We start from the raw sequence: 12914 nt of genomic DNA, 5'->3' as shown, positions 1-12914 counted from the left end.
TACATCCTTCCCAAAATGAGGTCTCCAGACCTGTACACAGTACTCCTGGCATGGCCTGACCATTGCCTTATACAGAGGGACAATCATCTCTTTTTCCCTGCTAGCAAAATTCCTATATATCATTGACAAAACCCCATGACCTGCCCTGGCCGCCTGTCTGCATTGCTCAGAAAACGTCATATCTGACCAGACCACAATTACTCCCAGGTCTTTTTCATTTTCTACCACCTTAAGGGTAGTACCATACAGTTGGTATGTTTCTTTGGGGTTACTTCTACCCATATGCAATACTTTGCATTTGTCAAGGTTAAACTTCAGTTGCCACTTCTTAGACCATCTGCCCAAATTATCTAGATCCAGTTGCAGTAGCACACTGCCATTACTGTCATTAACAACCCTGCCAACCTTTGTATTATCCGCAAACTTCAACACTAAGCCTGATATACCTTCATCAATATCATTGATAAATATACAAAACTACAGTGGACCCAACACCGAACCCTATGGGATTCCACTAATAACATTAGTCCACAAAGATCAGCACCTATTAATTACCACCCTGTCTTCTCCCACTCAACCATCCTTTTATCCATTGTAGCAACTTACCTTTAATACCATTCTGCTCCAATTTGTACAATAGTCTTCCATGCCCAACAGTGTCAAAAGAATCTGCAGATAAATGAACCACTAGGTGGAAGTGATCACAGTGTGCTGAAGTGGGATTTACTCAAAGAGGTAACTACCATTAGGGGTAAAGGAAAGAGTTATTGCTTTCGTAAAAGCGACTACGATGGACTGAGACAGTATTTAAATTCTATACAGTGGGACCAACTGATGATGTTACCAACAGCAAATTCAAAATGGGAAGCATTCAAAGAACTTATCTTGGAAGCTACTAGGCTTTACATACCAACTAAGAAATATTGTTCAAAGTTTAGGCCTAAATGGAAGTCAGATGAACTAATGAGACATATGGCAGAGAAGAAAAATGCATGGGATACATATAAATTAACATTTGACACAGAAGTCTATGATAGGTTTAAGCTAGTCTGTAACCAAGTTACAAAGAAGGCTAGGCAGGCGAAGGCAGATTACGAGAAATCTTTGGCAAGGGATGCAAAGAAAAACAGCAGGGTTCTTTACTTATGTAAACTCTAGAAGGAAGGAGATGAATCAGATTGGTCCACTTGATATCGATGGGTCAACTGTTGATGATCCTGCTCAGGTAGTTAACAAACTAAATGAATACTTCGCATCAACATTCACACATAAGGAGTTATTCAGGGAGGGGAATGCCAGACGTGTATTCAACTCTGGCAGTAAGCTAGAGAATCTTGTAATAACTGAGAGTAAAGTGGAGGAGAAATTGTTGAAGATAAACACAAGAAAGGCACCTGGGGTGGATGGGATCTATCCCGTTATATTAGAGGAGGTAGCAAAGGAAGTAAGAAAACCCTTAGCCATAATTATGAGAGCTTCCTTGGACTCAGGGAAGGTACCCACAGACTGGAGATGTGCAAATGTGACCCCAATTCACAAAGGAGGATCAAAGGCTGACACAAGTAATTATAGACCTGTGAGTTTAACTTCTGTTCCAGAAAGATTAATGGAGGTACTGGTTAAAGAAGCACTGCAGATCTAGACAAGACTTCAGTTATAGCTCGGACACAGCATGGTTTTGTTAAGGGGAAGTCTTGCCTGACCAATTTGACTGGATACTATGATACTAGTCCCATAATCAGGATATGGGACTAGGTTATTTGTTGAGGATATGATGGAAGGATACTTAGCAGCACTGTCTGCACATTCGTTTCCTGGAATACCACTGTGGCCAGGGATCCATGAAAAGATAACAGTTTTCTGATGCTCATGAAGACGCGTCAGCTTATGTTTTATGAACTTTAATAAAGGATTTTTAGGTGGGAAAGTCCTTTTCAAAGCTAGAATAGCACTCCGTGAATCAGTATATATTATACTTTTATTTATTGACATTAGCGAGATGTTTTCCAGAGCAAGCTTAATGGCATGGAGTTCAGCACTGTAGCTGCTGCATTCGGTTGGAAGTGAAATTGAGACAGTTGTATTAGGGAAGACGGCAGCTGCACCCACTCGACTGTCAGACTTCGAACCATCAGTATAGATCTTGGTAAAGTGTGGGTAGTTTTGTGAGTGAGCAACATGCAGTTGTTGGATGTTAATATCTGATATAGATCTTTTACCCCATTGCTCAAAGTATTCATCAGAAGAAAGGGTGAAGTTAGTCCAAGGGGGATCCGGATCTTTTTTTTCTCTGATGATATTATCAAGCTGAATATTCCAGCTTTCTGTTAGATTCTGCAGTCTGATACCAGAAGGTCCAATTGTTCTAGGTTTATTTGTATAATGGGTTTTCAATTGAGGATTATGCAACAGTGGCCAAACCGGATGAGTAGGCAGACTTTTAATTTTAGCTGAGTAGTTTAGCAGCAACATCTTTCTTCTTATGCTAAGTGGCGGTTCGTGAGCCTCAACATAAAGACTTTGAACTGGTGATGTTCTGTATGCACCTAGGGCTATTCTAAGAGAAGAATGTTGGATGGGTGCAAGACGGGCCAAGGTGCTCTCTCTAGCTGAGTCATAAACAGGTGCTCCGTAGTCTAACCGAGATCTAATTAGAGATTTATATAAGTGGAGCAAGGTATAACGATCGGCGCCCCAAGATGTACTGGAGATGACCAGTACCACCCCCAAGATGTACTGGAGTATATTCATTTTCTTTATGCAAGTGGTTCTTAGATACTTGATGTGCTCCTGGAAGTTTAACTTCTTATCAAAAATTAGCCCTACGAGGCGAATACTGTTCACAATTAGTAGTGGATTATCGGCCAAGTGCAACTCGGGTTCAGGATGCATTGCTCATTTCGTGCAGAAATGTATAGCTGTAGATTTGTGGCTTGACAGTTTGTATCCATTTTGCGCAATCCATAATTCAATGTTATTAATGGATATTTGTAGATGCCTCTCAATATAGTTCATATTCTGGGAATGACAGGATATGGTAAGATCATCTGCATAGAGATACGAGTCAACGGTATTTGGAATGCTGTTTGTGATGTTGTTTATTCGTATTGCAAACAGAGTGGCGCTAATAACAGAGCCTTGTGGGACTCCTTCTTCTTGAATGTACGTTTGAGATAAAACCTGCCAGTATCTCACTTGGAAAGATCTGTGCTGAAGGAAGCTTTGAATAAAATATGGTAAATGGCCTCTCATATGAATAGAATGGAGATCTCTTAGGATACCGTAGCGCCACGTGGTATCAAAGGCCTTCTCTATATCAAGGCATATCATGACGAGATGTTGATTTCTGATGAATGCATTTCTTATGTTGGATTCAGCTTTGGTCATGAGGTCTAGGGAAGATCTATTCTTCCAAAAGCCAAACTGATTATTACTGGTTATGTTTTCGGATTCAAGGTACCAGGTGAGTCGATGGTGAACCATTTTTTCCAGTCTTACTCAGGCAGCTGGTTAGAGAAATTGGTCTATAGTTGTTAGGAATCGAATGGTCTTTTCCAGGTTTAGGTATGGCTATTACATAAGAATGTCTACAGGAAGTAGGGAATATATGTTCTGAGAATATTCTATTGGAAAAGTTTAGCAATGAAATTAGTGATTTCTGATTGAGGTGTTGAATCATTATATTGTAGATTCCATCAGGGCCAGGAGAGCTGTTTCTTGAGGTATATATAGATTCTTTCAGTTCAGATATTGTAAGTGGTTAGTTATAGGTAAAAGGACATGCAGTTTTGAAGTGTAGTTTCCTTTTCTCAGCTTCAGCTTTGATTTTTTGAAAAGAGGGTTGATATGCAGTTGAGGCGGACAACTCACAGAACACCGTTCCTAGGGCATTGGCAATTTCATCAACAGATGAGATCTCCTTTCCATTCCAATTAATAATAGGAGAAGGCAACTTATGATATTTACCATTTAGTTTCTTTATTTTTTCCCAGATTATTCGGGTATCAGTATCTTTGTTGATTGAGGAGGCAAATTTTATCCACGAGTCTTTTTTCGCTTTCTGCCGGATATAACGAGCTTTGGCTCTTAGTCTCTTGAAGTTAATAAAGTTGGCAGTGGTGGGATGTTTGCGGAAGATGTTCCATGCTTTGTTTTTTTCTCTCTTCGCTTTATTACAATCGCCATTCCACCAGTAATTGGTATGCCGATGGTTTCTTATTTGAGACTGTGGGATAGCGGCTTTTGCTGCTGTTAGTATCTGCATTGTGATATGATCGGTGACAGTGTCAATAGCAGCAGACTCTATTGTGTCATCATCAAAAGATACATGACTGGTAAATTTCGTCCAGTTTGCTTTGGAAAATTTCCATTTTGTTTTTGTTTCAGTTTGCTTGGAATGGGTGGTTTGAATACTACAGATCAGCGGATAGTGGTCACTTTCTTCTCTTTCTTGGTGATTCCTTTCTACTTTTCTCTCTCTCTCTCTCTCTCTCAGGGGGTAACTTGGGAATTTTTTTTTTTTTTTTTTTTTTTTTTGGCTGGTGCAGCATAAGCCTCAGGCTTCCTTGTACCATATGGCCATTAATAATAATAATAATATTTAGAGGATTGTCATGTACTGCCCACACTATAGTTGGGAAGAGGATCGGAGAGCAAATTGAGAGATCTATTGCACTGGTTGACCCAGTAGGAAAATGGATATATGTCGGTAAGCCATTATTCAATAGTGTCAAATTTTCTCAGTCAAGTAACATTTCAATGAGTTCGCCACGTCCGTCTGAGACCAGAGATCCCCATAATGGATGATGCCCATTAAAATCTCCTAGAAAACAAACAGGAGGTGGTAATCGGGAAATTAGATTTAACAGTTGCTGAATTGTACATGATTGATTCGGCGGAAGATAAATTGAGGCTAGTGTCAGTGTGATACCGATTACTATACGGGTAGCAACAGCTTCTAATGGTGTTTGTAATGGAATGTGCCTGGAGGGGACTCCTGATTCCACTAGTATACCTACTCCTCCATGAGGGCTGTTAGTTACAGATCAATCTTTTCTGAAGATAGTATAGTTTTTGACTGAAACAGATATTTTTGTTGTTAGATTTATCTCTTGCAAGCATATGGCAGCAGGATTGTAACGGTTAATTAGTTCATAGATATCATCGATATTGCTGCGAAAACCTCTGCAATTCCATTGTAAGATTTGTTCCATTATTTGGTTTTGTGAGCAGAAGAGGAGTCTGTTTGCTTTTTGTGAGAGGCTTGTTTATATCTCTCGTGTTTTGATTTTTCTTTTCTTGAAAAATTTGGGCGTCTTGAGTCATTGCCTTCTTCCATATCATCATCTGCATGTATTTCAAGCAGATCTGAGTTGGTGGTATCATCGGTGTCCATGCTTGAGGGGTGAGATTGCTTCACCTCAACTGGATCTAATTTTTCCGCTGCTTGGCAATGTGGAAGTCTCTGGGATGGAACTGTCAGTGGCATATTACTGCATTGATCGACTGCCTTTGATGTATTTTGGACCGAGAGGACTGATCGAGCCCAATCTGAGATCGATGTATCTGGAGGGATGGACACTTCTGTCTGACATGCTATTGACTGGTGACTATAAGTAGCAGAGGCATAAGTGCATTTTGGATTATTTAATCTTATTTGTTTTCTTGCCTCTTGGTAGGAAACTTTATTTTCAACTTTATACTTTTGTATCTTTTTCCCCAACTTCCAGAGGTCGCAGTCTTTGGAGTATGCCGGATGGCTGCCCTTGCAATTTGGACACTGTGGGGTTGGTGCTTTACATTCTGTTTGTGTGAGTTTTACACCCACAGTTTGCACGTTTCGTCTCCACGGCATGCTGTCTGGGAATGGCCAAATTTCTGGCATTTAAAACATCTTAGGGGGTTCGGAATATATGGCCGAACGTGACAGTTTAAATATCCTGCCTTGACTGAAGCTGGTAGGTTTGGAGAACTGAAAGTTAATATTATACTCCGGGTAGGAACTAAATTGCCATCTTTTCGGATCATGATCCTCTTTGCCTGAATGACTTTTTGTTCTTTAAGTTCCTGGGCTATCTCATCTTCAGGAACGTTTAATAGATCCCATTCAGTGATCACTCCCTTTGAAGAACTGAGGGTGTTATGTGGTGTGATTTGAACTGGGATTCCACTCAAAGATGTCAAACTTAATAATAGTTCAGAGTGTCGAGGACTGGTGGTCTCTATTAATAAATCTCCTGATTGGAGACGTTTTACCATTTTTGGTGAACCTGCGGCATGTTCGAGGCATCTCTGAATGATAAAGGGGGAGAGCTTGCCCACAGGTTGTGTTGACAGAGAATGTATTATCAGGAATGCTGGTAATTCCTGTCTGCCAATGTCTTTCTTCATTCTCTTCGATAGGGAGGTCATGAATGTCATTTGCTTGAGAGCTCTTCGGCTCTAAGCAGGGAAAGTCACTTGTGTCCATTTCTGCTCCTTTTAGCCCTGGGGGTTGTCTTATCCCCCAGATTACCGGCCCTGCCACGTGGAGGCAGGAGCGGTGCCACCAGTGACCAAGCGGTTGCTGAAGTAAATAAAGGGTTAGTAATGAATATATAGAATAAAAAAGAAAGGTAGATTTCCTCTCGGTTCTTACTTTTGTCCTTTAAAGTACAGAACCTCTTCAAGTAAACAAAAGAACAGGTGACGCTAGAAAAGAATCGAAACTATAACACTTTGGGAGATCACTATATATTCGCAGGAAGAAAATCGCTTGGCACTCAGGGCCGACAGTGGTAGAGAATGAAAGGGAACTCTGGGTGGTTGTGCAGGCAGATATGAAGTTTTCTGAGCAATGCTGACGGACTGCAAGAGTAGCTCATGGTGTATTGTCAATGATAATAGGAATTTTTCTAGCAAGGATAAGGAGGTGATTATTCCCTTGTATAAGGCAATGGTCAGGCCACACCTAGAGTACTATATACAGGCCTGGAGGCCTCATTTCAAGAAGGATGTAGAGCTACTGGAACGAGTACAGAGAAGGGCAACAAGATTAGTGAATGGAACAAAGGGGTGCTCTTACGAAGAAAGGCTTAAGTTTTGCAAATTACAGTGTCTGGAGACTAGGCACCAGCGAGGTGATCTAATAGAGGCGTATAAAGCCTTGAATGGTTTGAGCATGCTCAATGCTGATGGGATTCTTCCTCTAGCTCAGAAAAATCACCTGAGAGGGCATAAATTCAAATTGAGGAAAGACAGCTGTAGGATAGATGTGCGGAAATTTGCCTTTAGCCAGCGGGTGGTTGGTTGGTGGAACAGACTTCCATCCCTTTTTGTGGAAGTTGATAGCTTAAATAAGTTGAAGGCTCAGCTGGACAGGTATTTCAAAAGAACAGAGGGGTGAAGTGGAAGTGGTGTTTTTTTTTTTTTTTTTTTTTTTATTTGGCTGATGCTGCATAAGCTTGCTTTCTTGCATCAAATGCCTCTACTAATACTAAAAGCTTTCCTGAAATCCAAATATATGATATCAAAATTATTTTTTCATCCAGTTCCTTTGTAACCATATCATAATATTGTGGAAGTTGATAGCCTAAATAAATTTAAGTCTGAGCTGAACAGGCATTTCAAACGAATGGAGGTATGAAATGGGAGTTTTTTTTTTTTTTTTTTTTTTTTTTTTTTTGGCTGATGCTGCATAAGCTTGCCTTCTTGCCTCATATACCTCTAGTAATGCTAATGAATCTATACCCCTCAGGTTCGTAAACTCAGCACCAGGAAGAATCCCATCAGCATTGAGCTTGCTCAACCCGTTCAAGGCCTTATACACCTCAATCAGATAACCTTGTAGGTGCCTAGTCTCCAGGCTTCCTTGGTAAGGGCACACCTTTGTTCCCCTCACCAATCTTGTTGCCCTTCATTGTGCTCATTCTAGAAACTGTACATGAGGCCTAAAATGAGGCCTTCAGACCTGTGTGGCCTAACCACTGCCTTATACAAAGGGATAATTATCTCCTCATCCCTGCTAGAAAAATTCCAATATATCATTGACAAGACACTATCAGCCATCTGGCAGATTGTCTGCACATATCAGAAAACTTCATCTGACTGCACAATTATCCCCAGGTCCTTTTCATTCTCCACCACCCTGAGTCTAGTACAACACAGTTGATACACTACTCTGGGGTTACTGATACCAATATGCAGTACTTTGCATTTGTTAATGTTAAACTTCAGTTGCCATTTCTCAGCTCATTTACCCAACTTATGTAGATCCTGTTGCAGCAGCATATTGTCTCTGTCATTAACAACCCTGGTAACCTTTGTATCATCTGCAAACTTGGCCATTAAGCCTGATATAACTTCATCAATATCACTGATGAATACACAAAGCAACAATGGGCCCAGCACCCAGCCCTTGTTAACTCCACTAATAACATTAGTCCATGAAGAGCAGTGTGCATTGATTATCACTCTCTGTCGTCTCCCACTCAAACATCCCTTTATCCATTGTAGCAACTTGCCCTTAATGCTATACCGCTCCAATTTGTACAGAAGTCTTCCATGTGCAACAGTATCAAAAGCTTTCCAGAAATTCAAGTATATGATATCAAAATTATTTTTGCATCCAGTTCCTTTGTGACAGCATTTTCTGAGCAGTGCAGACGGGCTGCAAGAGTAGCTCATGGTGTATTGTCAATGATATATAGGAATTTTTCTAGCAGGGATAAGGAGGTGATCATTCCCTTGTATAAGGCAATGGTCAAGCCACACCTAGAGTACTGTATGTAGGTCTGGAGGCTTCATTTCAAGAAGGATGTAGGGATGCTGGAACGAGTACAGAGAAGGGCAACAAGATTGGTGAATGGAACAAAGGGGTGCTCTTACGAAGAAAGGCTTAAGTTTTGCAAATTACAGTGTCTAGACACTAGGCACCAGCGAGGTGATCTGATTGAGGTGTATAAAGCCTTAAATGGTTTGAGCATGCTGAATGCTGATGGGATTCTTCCTCTTGCTCAGAAAAATCACCTGAGAGGGCATAAATTCAAATTGAGGAAAGACAGATGTAGGATAGACGTGAGTCAATTTGCCTTTAGCCAGCGGGTGGTTGGTTGGTTGGTGGAACAGACTTCCATCCCTTGTCGTGGAAGTTGATAGCCTAAATAAGTTTAAGGCTCAGTTGGACAGGTATTTCGAACGAACAGAGGGGTGAAGTGGAAGTGGTTATTTTTTATTTATTTATTTATTTTATTTTATTTATTTTTTTTTGGCTGATGCTGCATAAGCTTGCTTTCTTGCATCAAATGCCTCTACTAATGCTAATGCATCCAATCAAATTGCTCAGACAAGACCTCTCTTTAACAAACCCATGCTGTGTCTACTATTACTGCAGTCTTGTTTAGATCATCCTGCAATGCTTCTAAAACCAGTGACTCCATTATTTTCCCTGAAACACAAGTTAAACTAACAGGTCTATAATTATTTGTGTCACCTTTTGAACCCCCTTTGTGAATTGATGAGACATTTGCACACCTCCAGTCCATGGGCTATTCCCCTGAGTCCAAGGAAGCTCACATAATTATGGCTAAGGGTGTGCTTGCTTCCTTTGCTGCCTCCTTTAATATAAATGGATAGATCCCATCCACCTCAATTGACTTCCTTATGTTTAACTTCAACAATTTCTCCTCCACTTTGCTCTCAGTTATTACAAAATCGCTTAGCTCCATGTTAGAGTTTGATAAACGTCTGGCATTCCCCTCCTTGAACTCTTTGTGTGTGAATGTAGATGCAAATTACTCATTCAGTTTATCAGCTACCTGAACAGTCATCAATAATCGAACCATCTATGTTAAGTGCACCAATCTGAATTATCCCTTTCCTTCTAGAGTTTACATAAGTGAAGAACTCTTTGCTGTTTTTCTTTGCATCCTTTGCCAAAGATTTCTCGTAATCTGCCTTCGCCTGCCTAACTTCCTTTGTGGCTTGATTACAGACTTATATCTGCCAAAAGCTTCTGTGCTGCTTGATAATTTATATGCATCCAATGCAATTTTCTTCTCTGCCATGAGCCTCATTAATTCAACTGGCATCCATTTAGGCCTGAACCTTGAACAGTATTTGTCAGTTGGTATGAAAAGCCTCAGAGATTGGTAACATCATCATCAGTAGATCCCACTGTATAGAATTTAAAAACTGTCTGAGACCACTGTAGTCACCTTTATGAAAGCAAAAACCCTTCCCTTTAACCTTGATGGTAGTTACAACTTTAAGTAAATCCCACATCAGTACACTGTAATCACTATCACCCTGTTGTTCCTTTATCTGCAAATTCTTAATGCATGAATAATTACTGCTGATAACCAGATCAAGAATATTAATCTCTCTGGTTACCTCTTGAACATGTTGCTGTAGAAACAGTCATCCAATAAATCCACAAAAGTCATGCTAGCGTGTGAGCGACCAATCCACAAGTTCCAGTCAATATCTGGAACATTAAAATTCATTACAAGATATTCTGATTTAATGGCCCACTCTACTTCTCTGCACAATTGTTCATTATACTCATCAGAATCATTAGGCCTATAACACACACCTACTGCCATTTTCCTTGTCCCAGTGCTTATGTCACACCAAACTGACTCAGCACTGCATTGTCCACCAATGTCAATTGAATGCACTTTCTTAGATTTTGTTTCTTAACTAACAGCATAACCCCTCCTCCCTTCCTGTCCTGTCTATCCTTCCTGTACACATTGTACTCTCCAAATTCGAATTCTGTATTCCTTATATCTGTGTGACACCACATCACTGATATCCCAACAATATCTGCCTTTGATGTCTTGATCAGTATTTCAAACTCATCAAATTTATCAACTATACTTCTAGCATTGGTGTACATGCAAATATACATGCACCTGTTCCAACTCTTTGTTACCCTAATACAGCCCATGTATTCACTTGTACCACGACAACTCCCAGCAGTCCTGAAAACTCACAGCACCTTGCTTTCCAGTTTGCTGCTCATTCTAATAGAAGCAGTGCAAGAATCACTTTCATCTCTGCCTGCCCCCACTGTTAATCTTTTAATTTGTGAATCTCCCCAAGCTAGCAATTTTCTGGCCCATTTAACAATGCTCGATAGCATCAGCAAATATTCTTGCAAATGATGCAAGAAATTAAGTTTTCATAGAATTAGCAAAAAAAAAAAAAAAATTCACCTGTACCCTCCAAGAATTTGTCTAGCATTCCCTTGAATTAATTCAGCCCATCTATTTATACAACAGATGTAAGCCTGTTACAAAAATCAACCACCCGCTGGCTGAAAACTGCAGTTAATATATGTTACACTAGCCGACAAAAGAAAATTTTTGTCATACCTCCGCAATGAAAATATGTGACTCTGGAGTAAATAAACGTGCTGATTCTGAAAATCACCATAAGAAGTCTCTATCATGTCTACATCAAAAGATGTGCCAACGTTGAATTTTAAAATGAAGGGATATATACATAAAATTTGTGTTTGTAATTCAAGTATAAAAAAATATTCTATAACTCATTTAACTTCGGAAAATAAAATAAAATCATAGCAAAATAGTTATATTTCAATAATATATAATCAGCATACCTATAATAGTCCTTAAAAATGTTTACTACTACGGGATTCATTGCAGGATCAAAAGCAACCTTGGTGCCACTTTTCCATCATGGAAATACATATCTTGAAATCACTCCCCTTGTTCATTACTCACATCTCCCAGATTTTTGGGGGAAAATTTGAGATGGGAATGGAGAAAATGAATTTTCAATGATATTTGACAGCCCATATTTTTGTAGCACTCGAGTAAATTAGACACCAACATTTCATAGTTTTCTTCTTTCCTATTACCCAAGAAACCTACTACTGCCCTAAATGATCGCCAAGCTGCCATTTCAAGCTTCTTTAACTGGGTTTCAAACACATCGTCTTTCAGGAATTTCCCAATTTGGGGTCCTTTGAAAATTCCTTCCTTGAGTTTGGCACATGTTAAATAAGGAAACACACTTCTCAAGTATGCAAATCTGTTGCCTTCTTTATCTAGTCCCTTACAAAATTTTTCATCAATCCAAGTTTGATGTGCAGGGATGGAAGAAGAACCTTGTTTGATTGCACTAAAGGAATATATTTTACATATATATAAATCTGATGAATAATATAAATTTGAATATATGAATTTTCTCTTGTATTCCTGCTTACTCTCCCTCACAAGGAACCAGCAGTAATCCCCCATCATAACAGGATATTAAATAATTTTGATATCATATACTTGGATGCTTTTGACACTATTGACCATGGAAGATTACTGTATAAATATATGAATATATGACTATTTGAATATATAAATTTGATGAATTTGAAGTGCTGGCCAAGACATCAAAGATGGATTGTTGGGATGTCAGGGACGTGGTGTAACACAGATATTAGGAATGCAGAATTGAAATTTGGGGAGTACAATGTGTACAGAAGGGGAGAAGGGGTTATGCTTTTAATTAAGAAAAACATAAAATCCAAGGAAGTGCATCCAGTTGACATAGATGGACAGTGCAATGTTGAGTCAGTTTGGTGTGACATAAGCATTGGGAAAGCAAAAATGAGAGTAGGAGTGTGTTATAGGCCTAATGACTCTAATGAGTACAACAAACAATTGTACAGAGAAACAGAATGGTCCAGTAAATCAGATTGTGTTAAAATGGGGGATTTTAACTTCCCAGATATTGACTGGAACTTGTGGGTTGGTCGCTGAACACTAGCAAGACTATTATGGTTTTATTGGATGTTTGCTATCTGCAGCAGGATGTTCGAGAGGCAACCAGAGAGGGTAATACTCTTGATCAGGTTATTAGCAGTGATTATTCGTGCATTAAGAATTTTCAGTTAAAGGAACCACTAGGTGGTAGTG

Source organism: Mastigoproctus giganteus, chromosome 8 (assembly GCF_048544385.1).
Source record: "Mastigoproctus giganteus isolate SK-2022 chromosome 8, ASM4854438v1, whole genome shotgun sequence".
Taxonomy (NCBI): Eukaryota; Metazoa; Arthropoda; class Arachnida; order Uropygi; family Thelyphonidae; genus Mastigoproctus; species Mastigoproctus giganteus.
The sequence above is the reverse complement of the archived record's forward strand: the minus strand, read 5'-3'. Positions refer to the sequence as shown.